General features: G+C 35.4%; 1 protein-coding gene across 2 annotated transcripts in view; it reads right to left on the reverse strand.

Annotated features, from left to right (window-relative positions):
- CSNK1G1 (casein kinase 1 gamma 1) overlaps positions 1-25770 on the reverse strand; it is a 97733-nt gene extending 71963 nt beyond the window's left edge. For both annotated transcript variants that reach the window (XM_027851652.1, XM_027851651.1), the window contains exons 1-2: positions 25733-25770; positions 9303-9372 (exon numbers count right to left, since the gene is read on the reverse strand). The gene's annotated coding sequence lies outside the window, so the exon portion shown is untranslated. The remainder of the gene's footprint in view (positions 1-9302; positions 9373-25732) is intronic.
- Between the last annotated feature and the right edge of the window lie 317 nt (positions 25771-26087).

Raw genomic sequence — 26087 nt, forward strand, 5'->3', positions numbered from 1 at the left:
ATTCCTCCAAAAATACAAAGTTGGACATTAAAATTTATTAAAACATTAACACAAATTTTGCCTGAAAATTAACTAATTTGGGGATTGAATGTGGAGAGGGGAGTGAAAAGTGGAGGGGAAAGTAAATACTGGTAAGATGTAAATGTAAAATGAAACAAAGGAAGGAACATAGAGGAGATCTTGGAATGGTAATAACATAATCCAGGAAATATGTCAAAAATTATTATCTTTTTTTGTTCTAATAGATGAGTCATATCCTATAATTTTAGCCTCCAAATTAATACAAAGACGAAATGATAGAAAGCTATTACAATTAAATTACCTATTACAAGAAAATATAAAAAATGCTTCCACCAATCAATTCCCTGGAATTTAAAAAAAAACCCAGCCTTTTATTTGGCTAATAATACCATCTGCATCACTTTAAAACTTTCAAAAAGTTTTAATACAGATGATTTCATTTAATACTTATAACAACCTGGTGAAATAGATATTATCATTCTCATTTTATAGATGACAACACTGAGGTTCAGAAGGATTAAATGACTTCCCCAAGGTAGCACAGCTAAGAAAAGTAGTAACAATAAGTACACCGTCAAAGCAAGGACGACATCTTCAGATTCTTAATATAGCATTGTTTCATTACATTCCATTAGTCATGCCGTTTTTTTTACTTTATAGTGTTTTCCAACTCTGACTTTTCTATCTATCTTGAAACTATAGTTTGAAACCTGCTTCATGGTGGAGTTGTGAACTGATCCAACCATTCTGGAGAGCAATTTGGAACTATGCCCAATGGGCTATAAAACTGTGCATACCATTTGATCTGGCAATACTACTAACTCTGTATCCCAAAGAGATCACAAAAAAAGGGAAAATCACCCATATGTACAAAAATACTTATAGCAGCTCTTTTTGTAGTGGCGAAGAATTGGAAATTGAGGGGCTGCTAGGTGGCGCAGTGGGAAGTCAAGAGGACCTGAGCTCAAATCCGGCCTCAGACCAAACATTTGACACTTGCTAGCTGTGTGACCCTGGGCAAGTCACTTAACCCCAATTGTCTTCAAAAAAAAAAAAATAGGGGCAGGTAGGTGGCGCAATGGATAGAGCACCAGCCCTGGAGTCAGGAGCACCTGAGTTCAAATTTGGCCTCAGACACATAATAATACTTCCGAGCTGTGAGACTCTGGTCAAGTTACTTAACCTCAATTGCCTCACTTAAAAAAAAAAAAAGAACTGGAAATTGAGAGGATGCTCATCAATTGTGGAATGGCTGAACAAGGTGTGGTATATGAATGTAATGGAATACCAGTGTGCTATAAGAAATGATGAGCAGGTGGATTTTAGAAAAACCTGGAAAGTCTTGTATGGACTGATGTTGAGTGAAGTGAGCAGAACCAGGAGAACACTGTACACAGTAACAGCAACACTGTGCGAAGAGAGACTTTGGTAAATTCAGCTCTTCTCAGGAATACAATAATCTAAGACCATTCCAAAAGACTCATGATGGTAAATCCACATCCAGAAGAAAGAACTATGGAGTCTGAATGTAGATCGAAGCATACTAAATGCTCTCTTTTTTTCTTGCTCGTGGTTTTCCCCTTTTGTTCTGTTTATTCTTTCACAGTATGACTAATGTGGACATATGTTTAATGTAATTGTACATGTATAGCCTATGTCAGATTGTTTGAAGTCTTGGGGGGCGAGGGAGAAAAAAATTGGAACTCAAAATCTTATAAAAGTGAATGTTGAAAACTATCTTCACATGTAATTGGGAAAAAATAAAATAGTATTAAGGGGAAGAAAAAAAAAAAGAAACCTGCTTCCAAGTAAGAAAAAAGTAGAGCCAAAGACTTGGGGATTGTACAAAAGCATCACATATGTACAGCATTAATAATTCTTTGAAGAAGAGTAAAGAAGCATTGTGCATGGCAAACACCAGATAATCCAAATAGGAAGTAAAATTGATTACACACGAAAAAACTGCAAAGTCCTGGATACTGATATACCTGTCATTTCTGAATCAACAGTACATACGTGTATGTGTACACAAACACACAATCAAAACGCAAATACATGCTTGTAAATCTACACACAAATCAAATCAATTTCTGTTAAAGCTAAAAATCAATATTAAATCAGTAAAATATAAATTTAAAAATCTGATGCAATTGACATTATCAATCAGGAAAGATGATATCTCCCACCTACAAGCTGATGGTGCTCAAAAATAGAGAAGGGACAAATGAAGAGATATCAACACAGATTTCCTAAGGGTTTAACCGAGTAAATCAGTTAGGATAATGAAGAGACCAAGACCCTAGAAACCACTCTGATCCAACAAACATGGGATATCCTTGACATGCAAACAGATATGATATCCAAGGGCAAAAAAGGTTTATAATATAAAAACTCACTTGTAAAATCTTATGAATAAGGAGAAGGGAATACAATGAGCAGCACTGCTTCTTAAAACAGCAAGTTAAAGAGGGAATAACAAATTTATAGTAAGCTTGGCAAGAGATTCAAAGTCACATCACTCAAAAGCATTTTAAGGATGGAAGTAGAAGAAAACCATAGAAAAAAAAGAAAAGATTTCTATAACAAATTCATTTTTTCATTAATTCCAGTAGCTCTACTCTAAAACCATAATCCCTGATGTGCTACATAAATGAGAAATGCCACCAAAGAAGACAAAAGTGGGAAGAATAGCTGGACTAGACCAGGTCTACTGGATCAATGAAAATCAAACCACTTTGGGCTCTTAAGATTAGAGTCTATGATATGATATGTGAAGAAGCAGAAACACAATTGAAGAAAACAAGACAGGAGGACAGTTGGACTAGAAAAAGTACACACAAAGAAGGTTTGCACTGGAGGTGATACAATTCTGAGGGCTTTCTTGGGATTGTAATGCTATCTGAAGGGAAGGTACTTGGGAAAGAAATCATTATTACTATCTTTAAAAAGTGACAGAGAAAATATCAGTGACTACCATCTTATATACATTCTTATGCATCTGTATAAAATCTTTACAAAAATAACATACACATATAAAGGATATCCTTCATAAAAGTATGAGAAGGGAACAGTTAGGCTTTCACAAACAGTGGTAGTCTATAGAAGACCATGCCTTACAGTCACAAAACTGAATATAAGGTTTAGAAAATATAAGATCCCACTGTGTTTATTGTCGGTTGACAATTTTAAAAAATCATCTAATTTAGTAAAGTAAAAAAAAAAAAAATCTCCTTAAAAGTGTCTTCCAACTTCCAACAAAGTATCTTTCAGATATAGGTTAAAAATCATATCAGATTCCTTGAAAGATTTAACAGGGATAATACTGTTTCAGCCTCTGACTAATGATATCAAATAAAGCATAAAATAGAGATAAACATGCCTGCCAAAGGTGTTTATCACTGTCAGGGGGAATGGTATTTTCTTAAATTAGGTGAGGCTCTCCAGTTGTTTCAATATAACACTACGTTAATTTCATCAAGGCCTGGAGCACTGTGCAAAGTCTACTAAATAAAATTCATAAAAACTCAACAAGAATTTGGCTTAACAAGTATATGAAACATTTCTACTCTCCAGGCTATGAAATATATTGAATGGACAATGAACAATGAATGGACAATGGAAATGAAGAGGAAAAAGAGAGTAGGTTGGATTGCTTTAGGGAAATCATATAGTACTCTTATAACTTCAAGCATCTCCTTGAAAAAAAAAATGATACATCGAAAAGAAGATTTGATCTCTTTTATTTTTATATCACCTATAGTTTTTCCACTGTATTCCTCTGCCATGCCTTACAATGAAGAATGTAAAAGGGAAAAAAAAAGTTCAGTAAAATTAACCAACGTATTCCAGAGTTCCCCCTTTTCAGAAAAGTGAATAGTTTTAACATAAATATCCTTTAGATGAATATAATGACTAGAGAATCATGGAAAGACTTCCCTGAACTGATGTAAAGTCAAGTAAGCAGAGCCAAGAAAATAATACACAAAATGACTAAAAGAATATAAATGGAAAGAAAAAAACCTCAACACAACCAAAATGAACATTGCAAAATCATAAAGAATAAGCATGACCCCAAAGAATAGAAATAAGAAATCACTTCCCCTGACTCCCCTGCAGAGGTAGGAAGTCCACAGGGTGGGGATACTGCACATATTTTCAGATTTTTTTTTGTAGATATTGAATAGTTTTGCTGGGGTTTTTTCTTTGTCTTCTCTTTAAAAAAAAATTGTCGTATGAGATGTCTCTCTAGGAGGGATGTGGGATAAATTTAGGAGATGTATAACCAAAAGAACAATAAAAATTATTTTTTAAAAAAGCCTTCCAGTGATGCTGTATGCCTGTGAATTTTTAGAATACTACATTCTCAGAAGAATTAAAGTCGAAGGTTACCCAAAAAGCAATGGAGATACACATAATTGGTAGGTATAAATTGAAGTATATTAACAACGAAGAACTACATAGGAAACGTGACAGAGTATATCATCAAAAAGATATATGCCTGGAAAAGAAAATAAAAGCCAGTCATTTAGCAAGAATGATAGATAATTAGTAGACTCTATGTTTCAATGGTAATCATACATACAATGTAGAGAAACAGACTGCCTAACCTTGTCCTGAGCACTTGATGAATACTCAGTGTATTATTTACAGAAGGCTATGGGCTGGAGTCACACAGATGAGAAAGCACCACTGGAAGGAGTGTCTATATCAATCAGACACAAGATCCATCAGAGCAATAAAATATTCCACCATGACAGAAACTTGCCAAACTCCTTGCACGCAACAGATAACTGAGAAAGATTTACTGGCTTGATGTGTTGTCACTTAAGTGGCCTGATGATAAACTCCCCCACCTTTCGAACAGCACTAATGGTTAGAAGTCCAATTCTGTCCAAATTGCTATTTGTTAGTTCCACCTCATGATTCCATGGAGTATCAAGAAACTAGTATACTACAGGTAATCAAGCTCTTGTTCTCCATACAGAATACATTTGTGAGATTCCTTCTCCATGCGGAATACAGGTTATCAATTTGAAGTAAATTGGCTTTGGCTCTAATTTAGACATGGGAAGAGTTCAGACCCACCAAACAAGTCTAACTCCCCACAGTAGCCTTAACTCAGCATACTTTATATTCTGAGGTCTACAGAATAAGTTTGGCTTTGTTAGCTGAGCTCAGCACGTTATTATTACCAAGAACCTTAGAGATATCAGGAGCAACCTAGAAAGTATGTTTCAAAACATACAACAAAGTATTTTTAGAAACCTCTGGAGAAGGTGGGACTTAAGGTAAAATGTTTATTTGAGGCTAAGTGTTTAGGACAATGCCATTTATTTAGGTACTCTCAACCAGGGGGCCCAAAGGCACCCTGCACTTAAGGATATATAATCAATCACATAGCCAACAAATACTGACAGAGAGCCTACCATGATAGGTAAGGCAAAATGCTAGGAGTTATACAGGGATATAAAATACTATTCATTTCAACTTCTTTGTTTATCCTTAATCTGGGGCTCCTTATCTATTATTATGATGACCAGTGTGTTATGAAAGAGGAATATTTAATTCAGTTCAACATACTTTCATTCAGCACTTATCATGTGCAAAGCACTGTGATGGGCACAGGGCATATATAAAGGAAAAAAATGCCTGCCCTCAAGGAGAATACTTTCTACTGAGAGACAGAATATGTTCAAATATAAGCAAATATAAGATAACAAAGTAGACCAACACTAAAAAGTGATGGCAGAAAGCAGAATTAAAGGGACATCTAAGCTTAGCCTTAAAAGAACATGCTGAGCTTATGGTATCAATCAATCAACAAATATGCAATGGCAAAAGCACTGGCTCTGAAGTCAGAAACTCTGGGTTTGAATTCCACCTCTAATATTTACTTTCTGTGTGATCTTTTTTTTCTTTTTAATTTTTTATTAATTTACTTTGATTTATCAACAATCACTTCCAAAAGCTTTTGAGTTTTAAATTTTTCTCCTCACCCCTCAAGACAGCACGCAATCTCGATATAGGCTTTACATATACATTCCTATTAAACATATTTTCACATTAGTCATGTTGTAAGGAATAATTAGAACCAACAGGAGGAACCACAAGAAAGAGGAAACAAAACAAAACAGAAGAAAAAAAAATAGCAAATAGTATGCTTCAATCTGCATTCAAACTCCATAGTTATTTCTTTGGATGTGGACAGCAGGAGACTTTTGGAGATGTCTTAGATCCTTACATTGCTGAGAAGGGCTAAGTCTATCAAAGTTAGTCATCGTACAATGTGGTATTAGAAACATTAGCTTTAGCAATGGGAAGAAAAAGAAATCGAAGGTAGTAGAATAGGCAAAGAAGAAACAAAGCTATCACTCTTTGCAGAAGATATGATGATATACTTAGATAATTCTAGAGAATCAAGTAAAAAACTACTTGAAATAATAAACAACTTTAGCAAAGTTGCAGGCTATATAATAAACCCACATAAATCACTGGCATTTCTACATATTATCAAAAACCCAATAGCAAGAGATAGAAAGAGAAATTCCATTTAAAGTTACTATAGACACAATAAAATATTTAGGAGTCTACTTACCTAAACAAGCTCAGGAACTATATGAACACAATTACAAAACACTTTTCACGCAAATAAAGTCAGATCTAAATAACTGGAAAAACATCAGTGCTCATGGGTGGGCCAAGCTTATATAACAAAAATGACAATTCTACCTAAGCTAATTTACTTATTCAGTGCCATACCAATCAAACTACCAAAAAATTATTTTATGGAGCTAGAAAATATAATAACAAGATTCATTTGGAATAACAAAAGGTCCAGAATATCAAGGGAACTAATGAAAAGAAATGAAGAGGAAGGTGGCCTAGCCATTCCAGATCCTAAATTGTATTATAAAGCAGTAATCATCAAAACTACTTGGTACTGGCTAATAAACAGAGTGGTGGATCAGGGGAATAGGTTAGGTATGTTTCCTGTGTGATCTTTACCAAATTACTTCACTTTTCTGGACTCCATTCAGCTATAAAATGAAGGTGTTGGACTCAATGACATTTTAAGATACCTACAAAAGCCTATGTACTAAGCATTATGAGAACTGCTAAGAACACAAAAGTGTTCTACAAGTACTGAAACAGTACTTGTCCTCAAGGATCTTACTACTCTGTATCAGGAGAGAAAACTCATCCATTAATATATACAATACATAGGCCAAGTAAATAAAGAGTAATTTGAGGCAAAGGGTGAGCTGCTGAAGAGGGTAAGGGATGGGGAGAGACAGGAAAGGCTTTTGTAAATGGTATCACTTGAGCTGAGCTTTAAAGAAAACCAGAGCTTCTAGGGGAGGGGGGGGGCGAAATTCTAGGCCTGGAGGCAAAGCCTGTGTCAAGTGTGACGAACAGCAACAAGGCCATTTTGGTTCGACCACAGAGTGCCAAAGACATGCTACATTACAGTTTGAAAAGCAGATTAGAATCAGGTCCTGAAGGGCTGGTATTTGATCCTAACAGGAACAGAAAGCCACCCTAGCTTATTGAGGAGACCCTCTGCTTAAGCATATCACTTTGATAACTATGTGGAGAACAGATCAGAGACAGGAGAGAAGTGGAAGAGGGAAACCCATTAGGAGGCTATTGAATTAATCTGAGCCTTTGAGAAGGTAGTGAATATTTAAGTAGAGAAGGGGATGGATCTGAGGAGTGCTGTGGAGGCAGAATTGACCTACTGGATATGTGGGATGAAGTAAATAAGGAGTCAAATTATATCTTTTCATTCTTTCAAAAAAAAAAAAAAAAAAGCATTTTCATTCCAAGAGGAAAAAGTTTGAAAGTTAAGAGTAAACAGAGCCACAAGGAAGAAGGGAAAGTAGGGCTCATTGCAACATAGATTCTCATCATGTTATGCAATAGAGAACTGTCATAATAAATAAAAATACATTCTTAGAAGTATTCAGATAATTGTAATGAAAATATGTAAGGGTTGTGAATTTGGCTTACTGGAAGGATAGTGATTCTCTCAAAAGAATAAGAAAATTAACAATATGCATTAGTGGAGGAAATTCCTCACTAGGAACTCCCTAGACTAATGAAATCAGAAATTAATAAAAAAAAAGTGAAAAAGGGTAGGTTTTGAGGCAAAGATATTAATTTTGTTATGGATATATTAAGTTTGAAAAGACTTTATAAAATCCAGTTCAAAATGTCCTATAGGCAGATGGTGATACCATACTACAGCTCAGGAAAGAGATGAGGCCTGGACAACTAAAACTAAGAGTCAATCTGCATAGAGATGATAATAAAGTGCTGGGAAGCGATGAAGTCACCAAGAGCCAATGAAGAGAGATAGGGGATTGAGGTCCCTGATTATGAACTAGGCAAACATAACCAAGATGAACATTTTTCTACATAGGGAAGAATGGAAAAAGAAGATTTCAAACTGTGAATCTCCTCCTACTAGTCTGATTTTTTTAATTTTTTTTTGGAAACAGTATTTCAGAGATACTCCATCAGCACTTGAACTTTATATAAATCATGTTTCAGTCATTTACACAATGCTATTACCATGAAAATACACAATCTGTAACAAAATTTCTGTTAGATACTAAGGAAGATCTGAAGGATTCAATATTCCCAGGGGAAACTTAGAGCACTAGTGACATCTGCATAGCTGAATCCCTCTTGAGTCAAAACAGATTTGAAGGAGGATCAGGCTTACTCTAAGGAGCTTTTAAGGGGTCAGGATTCTGCTATTTTTAATAAGAAAATATGAGTCAGGGAACCAGTACAAACATTTAAATACATGAAAGTTTCCAGTTTAAAAATTTATGTTTCTTTCCCTGAAACGATAAACGAATCTTCAAAAAGAATCAAGTGGAAATAGTTGCAAGTAAATTAGAACAGATAAATCAACAAAGTATTAGGTGTTCTGAAAAGCCTTTAAAATCACTATCCTTTCCAGAAAGAGTGAACACAGTGAATTGTAATTCAGCACTTACTTGTCATTACTAAGTACGAAGAGATTTTAAAATCAATGTTCCAGTGTCCAAAAATACACAAAGGCCAGTTATCAAGGGAGCACTATTATATTAAGAAAGATCCATCCAACAACTAAATGATAATTTCAGAAGACAAAACTCAATCATCTTTTAAGTTTGTTTGGAAAGCAACAAGTGGAGACTGGTTGGATACAGGTATAAAATAAAGTCCAGTTGATATCATATGGAGCTTCCTGATAAGGAACTTTCTATAAAGAGAAAAGCCTGACTTACCTGTATTGCCGAGCTGTTTGTAAAACCTGTACTCTAAATGAAGCTGTGGGGCACGTGATTTTATTGGTTCCTGAAACCCAAGAAGAAAATTTATGGTCAAATTTAAGCAGAAATAAAATATTTTCCTATCATAATATTTCAAAATAAAAGAAAGTAAGGAAATATATTGTGCTTTTTAAAGTTTCATTCTTTTTTGTTCGCTTGTTTTTTAGTTTAATTTTAAAACATACGTGCCTCTCCTAGCAGTACCAGATCTAAACTATATTATAAAGCATCAATCACCAAAACTATTTGGTACTGGTTAAGAAACAGAGTGGAAGATCAGTGGAATGGATTAGTACACAAGACAAAGTAATAAATGACTATAGTAATCTACTGTTTGATAAACTACAGCTTCTGGGATAAGAACTCACTATCTGACAAAAACTTCTGGGAAAACTGGTAAACAGTATAGCAGAAATTAGGCATAGACCAGCACCTCACACAGTATACCAAGATAAGGTCAAAATGGATACATGATTTAGACATAAAGGGTGATGCCATAAGCAAATTAGGAGACCAAGGAATAGTTTGCCTTCTCAATGGAGAAGGGAAGAATTTATCTATTTATTTATTAATCTTTTTTATCTTTTCTTTTCTTTTTTTTTTTTTTGCCCACTAGGCAATGGGGTTAAGTGACTTGCCCAGGGTCACACAGCTAGGAAGTGTTATGTGTCTGAGGCTAGATTTAAACTCAGGTCCTCCTGAATCCAGGGCCAGTGCTCTATCCACTGCATCACCATGCTGCTCCAAAGGAAGAATTTATGACCGAATGAGATAGAGAACATTATGAAATACAAAAGAAAAAAAATTTTCATTACATTAAGTTAAAAAGTTTTTGCACAAACAAAACCAATGCAACCAAGATTAGAAGGAAAGCAGAAAGCTAAGAAACAATCTTTACAGACAGTGTCTCTGATAAAGGCCTTTTTTTTTAAATTAATTTTTTAGGTTCTTTTTTCTAAATTTTATTTATTAATTTTAGTTTTCAACATTCATTTCCACAAAATTGAGTTCCAAATTTTCTCCTCATCTCTCCCCTCTCCCCAACCCCAAGACGGTATGTATTCTTTTTTGTCTGTTTTTTTGTAAGGCAATTGGGGGTTAAGTGACTAGTCCAGGGTCACACTGCTAGCGTGTCAAGTGTCTGGTCTGAAACTGTATTTGAACTCAGGTCCTCCTGACTTCAGGGGTGGTGCTCTATCCACTGCACCACCTAGCTGCTCCCAATGGCGTGTATTCTGATTACCCCTTCCCCCATTCTGCCCATCCTTCTATCATGCCCCTCCTCTTCTCTTATCTCCTTCCCCTTCTATTTTCCTATAGGGTAAAATAGATTTCTATACCCCATTGCCTGTGTATCTTATTTCCCAGTTGCATGTAAAAACAATTTTTAACATTCATAAAGGCCTCCTTTCTCAAATATACAGAGAACTGAGTCAAATTTATAAGAATACAAGTCATTCCCCAAGTGATAAATGGTCAAAGGATAGGAACAGGCAGTTTTCAGAAAAAAAATTAAAACTAACTACAGTCATATGAATGCTCTAAATCATTATTGATTAGAGAAATGCAAATTAAAACAACTCTGAGGTAAACATCACACTTATCAGATTGGTTAACATGACAAAACTGGAAAATGATAAATGTTAGAGAAGATACAGGAAAATTGGGACAATAAGTAGTTTGGAACTATGCCCAAAGGGCTATAAAACTGTGCATACCCTTTGATCCAGCAATACTACCACTAGCTCTGTATCCCAAAGAGATTATAAAAAACAAAAGAGGACCAAAAATATTTATAGCAGCTCTTTTTGTGGTGGCCAAGAATTGGAAACTGAGGGGATGCCCATCAACCAGGGAATGGCTGAACAAGTTGTAGTATATGAATGCAATGGAACACTATTGTGCTATAAGAAATGATGAGCAGGAGGAGGCTTTCAGAAAAATCTGGAAAGAATCACACGAACTGATGCTGATGATTGAGTGAGCAGAACCAGGAGAACATTGTCTACAGTAACAGCAACACTGTGTGATGATCCACTATGATTGACTTAGCTCTTCTCAGCAACACAATGATCCAAGGTAATTCCAAAAGACTAATGATGGAAAATGCTATCTACCTCCAGAGAGTAAGAATGCAGATTGAAACAAGCTACTGTCACTTTTTTTGTTTTTTGTTGTGGCTTTCTCCTTTTGTTCTGTTTCTTCTTTCATAACATGACTAATGTAGAAATATGTTTGCATATGTATAACCTATATCAGACTGCTTGCTGTCTCGGGGATGGTGAATGGCAGAAAGAGAGGGAGAAAAAATTTGAAACTCAAAATCTTATAAAAAATTAATGTTGAAAAATATCTTCACATGTAATTGGAAAAAATAAAATACTACTTACAAAAAGAAAAAAAACCCAACCCAAAACTGTGTGTGTGTGTGTGTGTGTGTGTGTGTGTACGTGCACCTCTGACCCCTCCTCCAGAGTAATATTCCTTATAACAAAGAATAAAAGAAAAGGTCACTCAGCAAAACTAAATATCAATTGAGTTTGACAGTACATGCACTACTTTTCATTCATAGTTCCCCCAACCTCTGTGGCAGTGATATTTGTTTGCATTTTTTTTATCTCTTTTTTGAGTCCAGGGTTGGTCATTATTATTACATAGTGTCCAGTTTTGGTTTGTATTGTTGTTTGGGGGTATATCTTTCCATTTACATTGATGCAGTCATGACGTATTTTGTTTTCCTGGTTCTGTCTTTATTCACTCCTCATCAGTTCACACAAATCTTCCCTTGCTTCTGTCTTTATCAGATTCATTGATTCTTACAGCAGAAAAATACTCCATTACAGTGATGTACCACAACTTCAGTAATTCCCTAATAGATTTTTATTTGCTTTATTCCTAGTTTTTTGCTACTACAATAAACAATGCTAGAAATATTTCAATATATCTAGCATCTTTCTATCTTTAATTTCTTTGGGATATGTACCTAGCAATGGATCTCTGGGTCAAAGGATAGGAATACTTGAGGCATTTTGTTAGCCAAATTCCAATTTGCTTTCCAGAATGATTAAATGAAATCATAACTCCACGTAACTCTAAACCTATAGTAATATGCCTGTCTTTTTCTACCCCTCTAATACTATCTATTCCCATTTTTCATCCTCTTTGCCAATTTGCTGCATATAAGCTAAAACTTCAGAGTTATTTTGATTTACTTCTTCCTTAATACTGTTATTCTTTCATATGATTATTGTTTGCAGTTCTTTTCAGAACTGTTAGTTTATACTCTCTGACAATTTATTCATTAGTGATAGGCTTTTGGTCATATTTTTAATTCCATGTATATCTTGGATATCAGATACTCACCAAAGATATTTGATGGATAAAAATTTCCCCATCAGCTTCCCTTATCCTACTTGCATTGATTTCACTCATATAAAAGTTTTTCAATTTAATATAATAGATGGAAGATAAATTTCAACTATACTTTCTTAGTTCTGAATATGGAAATAAAAGAACTATACCATGTAAAAACATTTTTCAGATACTTAAATAAAAACATCATTCAAGAATATCTCCATCATTGTGAAATAAGTTCCTCAGAAATCAAACTTTCCAAACCAAATTCCCATCTATGCTCTAGAATGCCTTCTGGTCTTTTCTTCTTTTCTTATGTTGAATTTCAATAAGTCATTGCTAGAAAAGGCTGTTAAGAGTTGTAGAAACATTTAAAATATTTTTTTAAATACTCCCAATTGAGATCTCTGAAGATCCCAGAAATAAAATTGCCCTGAATTTTTTTGTTGCCTTACGATGTTGTTTTCATTTATATTGTTATAGTCACTGTGTTTATTGTTCTTTTGCTTTTTACAGCTTATTAGTCTGTATAAGTCTTTCTAGGTTTCTCTTCAATCTTCCTAGTCACTGTTCCTTAAGACACAATAATATTCCATGATACGCAAATACCAAATTTTTTTTGTAATATTCTCTTATCATTGTGTACAATTTGTTTCTGGCTTTTTGTTCTAATACTGTTGTTGATTAAGACTTTTTTTCTTCTTAGAGGAAAAACTTGAGTTTTTAAAAAAATTATTTTCTTGGGATAATGAATTCAGAAAATAAAATACCATAACCAACAATGTATTTCCATTATTCATATAGAGAAACAACAATCTACTTCTTTTATTCTTTTTTGGAAAACTTTAGTAGGAAATTTTCAGCCTGGTCTCACTGACAGAGAGTAAAAAAGCAAAAAGCAGAAATCTTTTAAGTATATACTGTTAAAAGTGGGTCTACATCTGGAATACAAAACTACTCAAAACAGATTATGGGACCTGGTTGTTATGTTGTATAGCCAATATTTTTGAACAGATGGCCATGGAATGTTCAACCAACTGAACTATCAAAGTACTTTTCCAGAATAGATTTGAATAGAAAAAAATGCACACATGTATTCCATAGCTAATAGGCCTATGTGAGTTCAAAAAGGTTGTAGTCACAGAGAAGACAAACAATTAAGAGAGTACCTCTGCTGCAAGACACCTCAGAAAACACACATATGCAATATAATGAAGAGACCAGCAAAATGGAGCTAAAATGGCAGAAGCAGTCCTTCAAGTACATATTTTGTGCCAGATGCTAATTATATTTCAAATAGGAGTTTGGCCATTTTCCAAAATCATAGGCCTGTGGAACACACATCCTGCTGAAAATCTAAACTGACAACAGACAGCCACCTTACTGGGATGTAATGCTCAAGGCAAATTCTGCTTTTATATGGAAAAGAACTCAATTACTGCTCTCATTCCCTAATAACGAGAAAGCTAGAGTAAAGAGAACAATGTTTCTCACCACTACTTTATTCAAGACTCCTCAGAGAAAGAGCATACTGAAACACACTCCATCCCAGATACTTTTAGTTTCATTTTGGACAATAACAAGATGCAATACAAAACAAAATAAAAATGCAAAGAAATTAAAACATAAAATAATTGTCAATCATTTATTGCCAATATTAATAAAGTCATATTTGTAATTAAATCCTAAATTTTTCAGGGCACCTGTACAAGATGTGACCAAGGCAGGAGAAAATTATATGGAGAACACTGACCCTATAGATGGGCTTTCGGTTTCTTCCTTTTTCAGGATAGAATTAATCAACTGTTCATCTATACATTGTCCTCTACCCTTGAATCCCTAGACAGGTAATGGTAAATGAAAGGACATAAAGTTGAAATTTTTTTTCTCCTTCCTTTTCCTAATAAGAATGATAACTGATCATCTTCAACTTACCAGGAGGAAAAGAAAAAAAAAAACAAAATAATTCATTTTGTGAAACATTAAATGTCTACAAAGGCAAGGAAGGTAATGTGCTAAGCACCAATGGTGCTAAATATAAACTCAAAAAGTTTTTATTTTTTTCATTTTTGAAAAAAATTAATTTTTTAAATCACTTAGAATTTTCCTTATAGCTCTTTTCACCCACTGATCCTAGAAACCCATTCTTTATCACAAAGATTTTTTTTTTTAAAGGGAAAGAAGAGGAAAAAAATTCAAGAAAACTTTGGGGGAAAAAAATGTATCTTGTATGCAATGTTCAACACTTGGGGACATTGAAGCTAAGTTCATTGCTTATAATACTGAAACATTGTTTTAATTGTTTTATGGTCATTCTTTCCATTTATATTATTAGTCATTGTGCATAGTGTTTTACTGGCTATGTACACTTTAGTTCACATAAGTCTTTCCATGTTTCTCTATTTGTCACTTCTTACAACACAGTAATATTTCATGACATAAACATACCAAAATGTATTTTACCAGTCCTCAATTAACGATAAGCTACCTTACTTCCAGTTCCTGGCTATTTCATCAAGTACCACTATAAATTCTATGGTGTGCATGGAAACCTTTCTTTTTTATCAGTAATTTCCTTAGGGTATAAAGGTCATGGACACTTTAGTCACTCTATACGCCTAACTTCAAATTAAGATATTACTATCTAATAGTGGGCTGAATGTAAATTATCAAGTAAATAGAAAGATACTGGACAGGGGCAGCTAGGTGGCACAGTAGATAGAGCTTCTGCCTTGGGGTCAGGAGCACTTGCGCTCAAATCTGGCCTCCGACACTTGACAATAGCTGTGTGACCCTGGGCAAGTCACTTAACCCCGACTGTCTCACCAAAAAGCCAAAAAAAAAAAGTGATAGAACTTGGGGAGATCAAGAAGTCTTTACAAACAAGGTGGAATTTGAGAAGGTTTTATGAAGGAAGTGACTTTGGAGGATTCTGAGAGGAAGAGTTGAGGAAAGAGTACATCACTGGGTACAAATTCTTTTACATAGCTTGTACAAATTCACATAAAGAAAAGAGAAAAGAATTTATTTGTACAAAAATATTTATAGCAGTTCTTTTGTGGTGGCTAAGAATTGGAAGTTGAGGGAATGCCCATCAACTGAGAATGGCTGAACAAATTGTGGTATATTATTGCAATGGAATATTATTGTGCTATAAGAAATGACAAGCAGGATGAGTTTAGCAAAAACTGCAAAGACACATGAAATTATAACAAAGTGAAGTAAGCATAATCAGGAAAAAACTGTATACAGTAATAGCGATACTGTACGATGAAGAACGGCAAATGACTTAGCTATTCTCAGCAATACAACGATCCAAGACAATCCCAAAGTACTCATAATGAAAAATGCTTTCTGCCTCCAGGGAAAGAACTGATATCATCTAAAGACAGACTGAAGCATACTATTTTTCTCTTTCTTTTTTCCTTCCTTCCTTTTTCTTTCTTTCTGAATGTTCTTGTACAAAATGACTAATATGGAAATGTTTTACATGATTGCACATTTGCACATGTATAACCTATATCAGATTATTTGCCATCTGGAGGTAGAGGGGGGGAGAAGAGAGGGAAGGAGAAATGGAATTTGGAATTCAAAACTTTTTTTAAAAAATGAATGTTAAAAATTGTTTTACATGTAATTAGGAAAAAATAAAATATTTAAAACTTTAAAAAACAACAACAAATACACGGGGTCAAAAGATGGAATGTTATATTTGATAAAAAGTAAATTGTTTAATTTGTCTGGAATAGACTGTGACAGGAGAACAATGTGAAATAAGGCTGGAAAGCTAGATTGGGAGCAGGGCAGACTGCAGGGCCTCAAACAGCAAGCTAAGGTATTTGTTTCTGAAGCAGAAAAGTGCCATGGTCAAACCTATGCCTTAGAAGACATGACTGTTAAAAAATTTTATCAGATGCCATTTATCAGTATACATGTTCAAGATAGAAGACTGACTCATAAATCATTGATATCTTCATACTCATTACCAATAGTATACCATCTTTGGCCAAAATATGTCAACTTCAAAAATTATCATAAGACAGAAAAATGCAAAATGCCAAATAATCAAGTAAAAAGGAATATTACATATATAAAAATGTTAGCTAATATTTATGTACCGTAGTAAGTAAAATGAAACAAAACAAAACAAACAAAAAAAACATTTATGTACTATAGTTGGTAGTGTGCCAGAGTGGCTAGAGAATAAGACTCAGAGCCATTTACATGGGACTTAAAGGTATGCAAAGTACTTTATACATATTATTTGACACACATTACAACCTTGCAATATATATGGTATTACAGCAATCAACTTTCTTTCTTTTTTCTTTTGGTGACGCATCCGGGGTTAAGTGACTTGCGTAGGGTCACACAGCTAGTAAGAGTCAAGTGTCTGAGGTTGGATTTGAACTCAGGTCCTCCTGATTTCAGGGCCAGTGCTCTATTCACTGTGCCACCTAGCTGTCCCAGCAACCAACCTTCTTAACAGTGTTCTGCTACCATAAAAAAAAATTGCTATTAACATTTGGTATATATGAAATCTTTCTGCCTTTGACTTCCTTTAAGTATATGCCCAAGATTAGGATTCCCGGGACAAACAGTTCTTGGAAAATTTCAAATTGTTTTGTGAAGCAGTTGAAGTGATTCCTAGGTCTTTTCCCTTGCCCTTCCAACTATTCCCATTTTAATCATTTTTGCTAATTTGATAGATGTAACATAAAATATCAGATGTATTCTAATTTGCATTTCTCTTACTGTTAGTGATATGGAGCTTTAAAAAATATGGTTGTTACATGCTTACAGGTCTTTTAAAAACTCTGTGTTCATATGCTTTGACCAATTATCTATTAGGGATTAGCTTCATATTTTCATGTAAATGCCCTATAAAACTCAATTATAATATTTTATGGGGAAGACATATGTTACAGAATTTGTTCCCCACTTGACAGATTGCCTCACTATTCTGGTTGCATTCATTTTGTTCATGAGTTTTAAAAATTTGTATAATTGAGTTACCTCATTTTTCTTTACTCATATCCCTTAACCCTGTTGTTGTTCAGTCATTTTTCAGTCATGTCCAACTCTTCATGACCCCATTTGGGGTTTTCTTGGCAAAGATAATGGAGTTGTTTGCCATTTCCTTCTCTAACAAATTTGACAGATGAGAAAACTGAGGCAATCAGGGGTAAGTGAGTTGCCCAGGGTCACAGATCTAGTAAGTGTCTGAGGCTGGATTTGAACTCAGGAAGATGAGTCTTCCTCACTCCAGGCCTGGCACTTCATCCACTGGGCTACCTAGGTACCCCTAACCCTAATGCCCCAATTTGTTTAGCCATTGTTTAGCAGCTATGTAGTGCAGTGAATAGAGCACTGGACTTAGAGTCAGGAAAACCTGAGTTCAAATATAGACTCAGACATTCACTGTGCGACTGTGGATAGGTCACTTAACCTGTCTGCCTTAATATCCTCATCTATAAAATGGATATTATAACTGTATCTGCTTCCCAGGGTTGTTGTGAGGATAAAGAAAGATAAAATTTGTAAAGTGTTTTGCAAATCTTTAAGCACTACAAAAATGCACAACAAACTCCAACGGCTCTCTACTACCTTTAGGATCAAGCATAAATCCTCTATTTTGTATTTAAACCTTTCATAACTTCCCCTCTCACCATACCTTTCCATTCTTCTTATGCCAATCTCCCCACTACTCATTCCTCTACCAAGTGATACTATAAACCCTGCTATTCCTTACATAAGATACTGCTCCCAATGTCAAGCATTTTCACTGGTTGTTTTCCCATGGCTGCAATGCTCTCCCTCCTCATCTCTGCTTCCTGGGCTTCCTAGCTTTTTTGAAGTCCCCATTAAAATTCTACCTTCTACAGGAACCGTTTCCTAATCTCCCTTAATGTTCATGCCTTCTTTTTGTTATCATTTCCAATTTACTCTGTATATAGCTTGTTTTCAAACATACTGTCTTCCTCATTAGCCTGTAAGTTCCAGGATAGCAGGAACTGTCTTTTGTCCTTCTTTGTATACCCAGCAGTTAGCACAGTACCTAGCACACAGTGGGTGCTTAATAAATGTTTATTGATTGATTTTTATTTCCAAAAACGGAGCATCCACTCTGTTTCTAGTTTTTTGCTACCACAAAAATGCTGTTATTAATAACTTGTTATGTATGGGATTTAATTTTTCTTTTCTATAGGAGAAGCTTATATTCTAGTGGAATAACACTTGAAATTCAGACAGAACTTTTAAGCGTGCAAAATAGCCTATATTCATTATCTCTTTTGAACCTCATAACAACCTTCTGAAAAAGGTGCTATCTTATTTTCCTCATTTTACATCTCAGTCATCAATCTCCTCAACTCCTTTGACACATATTCTCACTTCAACTGAGGCACACCGAGGGATGTTTACACACGTGACCTCACCATCACCAAAGTGGCAACTCATATCTATTGCAATGGAGTGACTCTGACCCTAAGGGTTCAGATAAACAATTTCTTTAATAAAAACATAACCAACAACTTCCAGATAATAAAACAACTAAAAAAGATAAAAGTAAGTAAAAGCCACTGGAATGGAGATTAAAAGTAGTCAGCAAGGAAGTTCTTTAGGTCTTAAGAGTTCTCCACAAAAGTTCTAAAGCTGTTTTTATATCCTGCTAGCCCAAAGGGCCCCCTCAGATGGGTACCAGGTGGCTGCTCCCACCTGGGGACAAAGTTAAACTGCCTTAGATCTGTTCTATGAAGTTCTTGTTCACAGTAACACTGGCTGGTGTTGTGGGAGTGTGGCAAAGAACTCAAGTCTCCCAACTCCACCTTCCCCTAGAATTCCAGCCTACTACAACCCCAACCTGTTACGTCTTCAAGATACAGAATTCAAATTCCTTTCTCTGGCCAAAATTACCTATCTCTTCTCTACCTCAGGTTTACTCCTTTTAGACTTAAATTTAATCTTCAATGAGACTTGAATACTTAGACCTAGATCCACCACTCTGAGTGGATCACTCCTACTTCGTCATCAATGTCCTCCTTTCCCACTCTATAATTCATTAGTTCAATTATACATTTCCCTCTATGTTTGAATCACTTGCTTCCTCATCCTACTGCCACTTATGCCTCACCAATACCCAACGCTGGGGTACCCCCACTATTTGCCTTCTCTGATCTCACTCGAGTGCAGAACACCAGTGACCGAAGTCACAAAACCATGCCAACTAGGTTCACTACAAATCTAATCAAATCTCAACCGGACAGCCATCAATTTTATTCTTCCCTGAGTAATTATCATACCCCCAACGCACCAATTTTAATCTGTTCTTTCCACTGGTTGCTAGAAAAGAACCTTCTCAGCAACTTATTTAAAAAATAGAGACTATCCTTCATAAAGTCTCTGTTCTCGTCTTCAACACATTAATTTATCATCATCCTTCATTTTCTCTTTCCTTGCTCATTTCTGATGACGAAATGACACCTCTTAAATACTGTTTTTGTTGTTGTTGTTGTTGTTTGTGGTTTTGGGGTTTTTTTTGGGGGGGGGCTAGGCAATGGGGTTAAGTGACTTGCCCAGGGTCACACAGCTAGAAAGTGTTATGTGTCTGAGGCCGGATTTGAACTATGGTCCTCCTAAATCCAAGGCTGGTATTCTATCCACTGCGTCACCTAGCTGCCCCCGAAATGACACCTCTTGATCCTCTCATCTCCAATTTCTCCCAGGAGTCTGTCCCTTTGATCAACCTCCCTCTCTAGCCTTTAATCTCCATTTCCTCACTCCTCCCTACTCCCTACAAAAATGCCAAGGTTTTCCCATCCTTGCTATCTTTATCTTGCCATTTGCTCAAGATATCATCTTATACTTTTCCCCTTCACAGAATAACTGCTAGAAAAAGGTCTCTATTTCCTTTCCACCCCACTCATCAACCCTTTGCAATTTTATTTCCTATCCCAATCTTCAAATGAAACTACTTTCAACAAGGCCACTGATAATTGTTCCTTTTTTTTTTAAATCACATCTTGCCCTGCCAAACCTCAGTTCTGGATTACTTCTACCATCCGCTGCCTTTGTTCCTACTCAAATGCTTCTGAATAAATCTGGAGATAATTGCAAAATTGTGCTGACTGGATCCACCTCAAATATATGTTACATAATCTCAACAAAACCTTCATTGAAGCAAGGCAGTCCCTTTATACTTCCCCTAATTTATTCATTACCCCACTCACCACAACAGCTTTTCCAAACCTTTTCATCCCTCACTGAGCTTCCTATATATGCCCTCCCTTCCCTTTCAGGTGAGAACTTTGCCTCATATTTCAGTGAATAAATTGAGGCCATTTGTTGAAAAATCCTTCTTTCCTCTCCTCCTAAAATCACATCTCCCAAACGCCTTCTGCCCTCCTCTACCTTCACTGCTGTCTCACATAAATAGGCCCTTGTCCTTCAAAGAAACCTCCTCTACATGCACAAGTGATCCTATCAAATCCATCTTTATTAGCAGATTACCCCCTTCTGCCATTCCAACTTTCTCACTTATCTTCAATCTTTCACTGTCTATTGGCTGCAAACAATAATGGCTCCCTCATACTCAAAAAACATTCACTTGATCCATTGATCCCCACTAGCTATCATCCAACTTCTCTCTTCTGTGGCTAGACACCCTGAGAAAGACATCTACAATAGTTGTCTCTACATCTTTTCCCCCTGTAGGAATATAGTCAGTGATTAAATTATTTTTGGCTATAAGCTCTTATCTCCTGTCTTCTGGAAAATCATATTCCAACTTCTTTGCTCCTTAAGAGTGCTGGCTGCTAAATCTTGTATGATCCTAACTATGATATGGTTCCTTAGTACTTGAATCTTTCTTTATTGATACTTCCAGAATTTTTAATTTGATCTGCAAGTTCTAGATTTTGGCTATGACATTCCTGGGAGCTTTGATTTTAGGGTTTCTTTCAGGAGGTGATTTTATTTCTACTTTTCTCTCTGGTTCTCAGAGTTCTAGGCAGTTTTAAGATTTCTTGAAATATGATGTATAGACTCTTGTTTTCGTTATAGTGGTGAGATTCTTAATTTTTTTCCTCCTCAATCTGTTTTCTAGGTAATTTTTTTTTTTACTATGCTATAACTTCCATTTCCTTCTATATTTTTGATCTTTTGGCTTTGTTTTAATATTTCCTTTTGCCTCATGGAGTCATTGTCTTCTATTTGGTCCACCTTCAGTTTTAGGTAGTTTGTTGCTTGGGTAAGGTTTTATACCTCTTGTGCCAAGCTATTAATTCCCTTTCCAATTCTTTCTTCTATATTCTTCTATATTATTCCCTTCCAAATTGTTTGTTCTAGTAGTCTCATTTCATTTATAAAAACTTTAAACTCTTGCTTATCTCTTCCAGGAATTCTAGTTGAGTTTGTACCCAATACACCCTGTTTTTCTATCTGAGGCAATGCTTTGTGGATGGTTTGATGTTATTCTCTTTTTTGGTGTTTGTGTCTTGAGTATCCCTGCCACCATTATGGTTCAACATAGTGTTTTGTTTTGTTTTTTTTCTTTTAATCTAATTCTTCTAGCCTGCTTCCTGACTTCGAACTTGATGCTAGGGCTAGGCTCTACTGCATTTATAGAGGAAAGATCTGGGCTAGTCCTGTTGCTGCTTTCTTGGATTATTAATGAGTACTGTGCTATTCTAGGATCTCAGGGAAAGGATAGGGAATTGTATGTTGCTCTTTGGTACGGGATTCCTACCCTAGTTATTCCTCTGTATACTGGGTTTGATTCTAAAACTGAGACTCTATTCTCAGTCTAGGGGCTGAGCCACATTGCTGCTGCTGGCTTTTCTATTTCCTCCTTTCTCAGTACACTACCCAGGGCATTCCTACCAAGAATACTACCCTTATGCAGAGGGCCTCTTTTCAATACACCCTGGATTACTGATCTGGAATCGTACAGTAGATGATAAAGCTGCCAGTTGGCATCTTGTCTGTCCTTACTCTATCTCCCAACTCCAGGCATTTTCTTTGGCTGTCTCCTATCCCTGCAATGTTCTCCCTCCTCATCTCCACCTCCTGGTTTCCCTGGTTTCCTTCATGCCTCAGTCAAAATTTCACCTTCTATAGGAAGCCTTTCCAGATGCCCCTTAATGCTAGAGCTTTCCCTCTCTTGATTATCTCCAATTCATCCCGTATACAGCTTGTCTGTAAATAATTGTTCTCATCTTGTCTCCCCTATTAGACTCTGAATGCCATGAGAGAAGGGACTGTCTTTTACTGTTCTTTGTATACTATGACTTAGCACAGTGCCTGGCACGTAGTAGGTACCCATCAAATATTTACTGACTTATTTACTGAGTGACTGGTTGTATCCTTTGATAAGAGGAAAGCACCTAGAGAGGAACATACTCATTTTTGTCTTTGTTTCTTCAATACCCAGCATAGTGCCACAAAAATATAAGTGTTCATATTTGCTGAATGAAAATGAATAACAGAATCTTAGATTGGAATGGATTTCATGTACTCAAAACTATACCTGAATAAGAATCCCTGTAGAACATTTGACTTTATTTAAGGAAAATCTTCCTGACAACTAATCCTGAAGTAGAACTGAATGCCTCAAGAAATAGCGAGTTATATATAAAATCTAGATGACCACTTTGTAATATATTGTGCAGGGAATGCTTGTACAGACACAGGTCATATTATATGGCCTCGAGGATCCCATATAACTGGTAGTCTGCCATTATATGAAGGTGACTTTTTGCAACTACATAGAACAAAGACTGAAAAGGAAAGAGACTGGAAGCAGAGAGCTTAATCAGGAATCTATTAAATAATCTGACTTACTACAAAACACATTCATGTCAAAACCAAATTCCTAAAAACAAAAGAACTCTTTTGGTACTTTGCAGTATGTTGTATTGGAATTTGGCCCAAATATACATTATTTTCTTCTCATCCCCTTTTCTCTACCAGCTCACAGTTATAATAAAAAAGAAAACAGTTTGTTCCCAAAATGCTACATAGTGTATTATTGAAAGCATCTCTGAAAACTGTCAGTAATTTCCATGCCTCTCCTGCCCTCTCTACCTCCCACTCTCCTGGCCACATGTTAGTAAGAAACTAAGCACAGCAAAGCCTAATTCAGTGAGGACAAATCAAGAACAGGATCCAAATATCTCAAGAATCCTATCTATTCTGGTCCCACTCACTTTCAGCCATCAATTCCTTCCTTTTTCTAATAAAATTTAAAAGCCTTCTGAAATCGCAAGGAAATTTGTCAAACCTTGTAGAGGACAGTTTCATAAAACTAAAAGTTATACACTATGTTATCCAGTTTTCCAGTGATCAACCTTAAAAATTAAGCAAACAATCTCTAAAATTATAGCTTCGATATAGTAGAAAACCTAATGGATTTGGAATCTGATGACTTGCATTGGTATCCTGACTGCACTACTTAACTAGCTGCATGAAATTTGGTAACTGACTTTATCTCCCTGGCTCTTCAACCTAAAAATGGGGATACAGCTATGTTACATACTCTGAAGGGTTACAGGAAAGATCCAATAAAATGCATAAGATATTTTGTAAACTACAATAGTCTATGGAAAAAAATTAGCTATTACAATGTTGTCACCTTTATTTAACTGGACTTTACTGTACCTTTAGATTTTCCTAGGCAAAGATAAAAAGAGACACCTTACTATTTGAAGACCATGGATAAAAATATTTCAATTGTTTTAGTAACAGAAGAACAGAATGGATAAAATACTCTTCCTGACACTGATCAGAAGTGGGTACATGGGTGTGCTTAAATTATATAAGAAAAATGTGAAATGAAGGCCTCATATTTAATTGTACCTCACCAGAGAGGGAATCAGAATCCATGAGGCAAATTTCACTTTACCCATTTAAGGAAGAACTTCTTAAGTTTTGGGGGTAGAGCTTCACCTTGTTAAGTGGTAAATGCCATGCAATGGAGGTATTAAGGAGAGGTTGAATGAACATTTGTTATAAGCAGGCTGTTAGACTAGATTACTTCTAAAAATCCAATTAACTGAGATTTTATCAATGTATAAAGTCTCCTTAGGCTTTTAATTGATCTAAGGAAGCAAGGTCTCCCTTATAATGTCATTTCACATTTGTATGTCTGTTCTTAAACTTTTAAAGGAGCTTACAGATTTTGGTCAAAGTTGTGCAAAGCTGAATATTATATCAATGTGTTTTATGGGTCAATCTATCACCTTGAAACAAAACAGCAACTTATCCACTGACTGGGGAATGGCTAAAGAAACTGTGATCCATGAATGTGATGAAATATTACTGTGCTAAAAGAAACAAAGAGTCGGCTAGATGTAACAGTGGATAGAGAGGCAGGCCTAAAGTCAGGAAGACTCTTCTTCCTTAAATCTCAGATACCTCCTAGCTGTGTGACCCCGGGCATGTCACTTAACCCTATTTGCCTCAGTTTCTTCATCTGTAAAATGAGCTGGAGAAGGAAATTATAAACCATCTAGTATCTTTGCCAAGAAAACTCCAAATGGGTTTGTGAAGAGTTGGCTACAACTGAAACAACTGAACAACAACAACAAAAGAAACAAGGAGTATGATGAATACAGAAATGCATGGAAAAACTGACATGAAGTGACACATAGTAGAGTAAGCAGAGCCAAGAAAACAATATATACAATAACTAGATCAATGTAAATGGAAAAAACCACCACCACAAAACGACTGAAAGTGGATATTGCAGAATTAGAAAGAACAAGAAGTGCCCCAAAGAAAAGATATAAAAAGATATTATCCCATACTCATTTGCAGAGATGAGAGATGCACAGATGTGGAACACTGTATATATTTGATGACTTTTTGGTGTATTGATAAGTGTAGTTGGTTTGTTTGTTTTTTCTCCTCTCCATTTTCTTAAGGGGAAAGAAAACCTTCATTAGTCATTATTTTTGTGACAACATTCAGCTGTAAACATGAATAAAGAGTAAAATCAAAATAAAATTAGCACAAATATTATAGATTTCACTTACCAGTTTGATCGCTACATATTCATTGGTGTAGAGATTTTTACCTATGGAAAAAGCAGAACATATATGTTTTAGTGATATTTGTTATAAGAAACAAATCAAAGCTTTAATTTAAGAGGTCATGAGAAAGGCCACATTCCTAATGTCATTCACATACATTAAGAATGATTTACAAATTAAAAGTGAAGTAGATCTAGCCATGTTAGAACAGAAATAGCTAGGGAATTTTAAGTTATACTTGTATTTTATCTTGTTTTCAAACACCTACCGGTTGTCATCCAATCTTCCTAAATACCATATAAAATTGTATAAACAAGAACCATGAGGGGAAGTGGGGGAAAAGGGGAATAATCAGTAG

This window comes from Vombatus ursinus, unplaced genomic scaffold (genome assembly GCF_900497805.2).
Source record: "Vombatus ursinus unplaced genomic scaffold, bare-nosed wombat genome assembly UNPS02009205.1, whole genome shotgun sequence".
NCBI lineage: Eukaryota > Metazoa > Chordata > Mammalia > Diprotodontia > Vombatidae > Vombatus > Vombatus ursinus.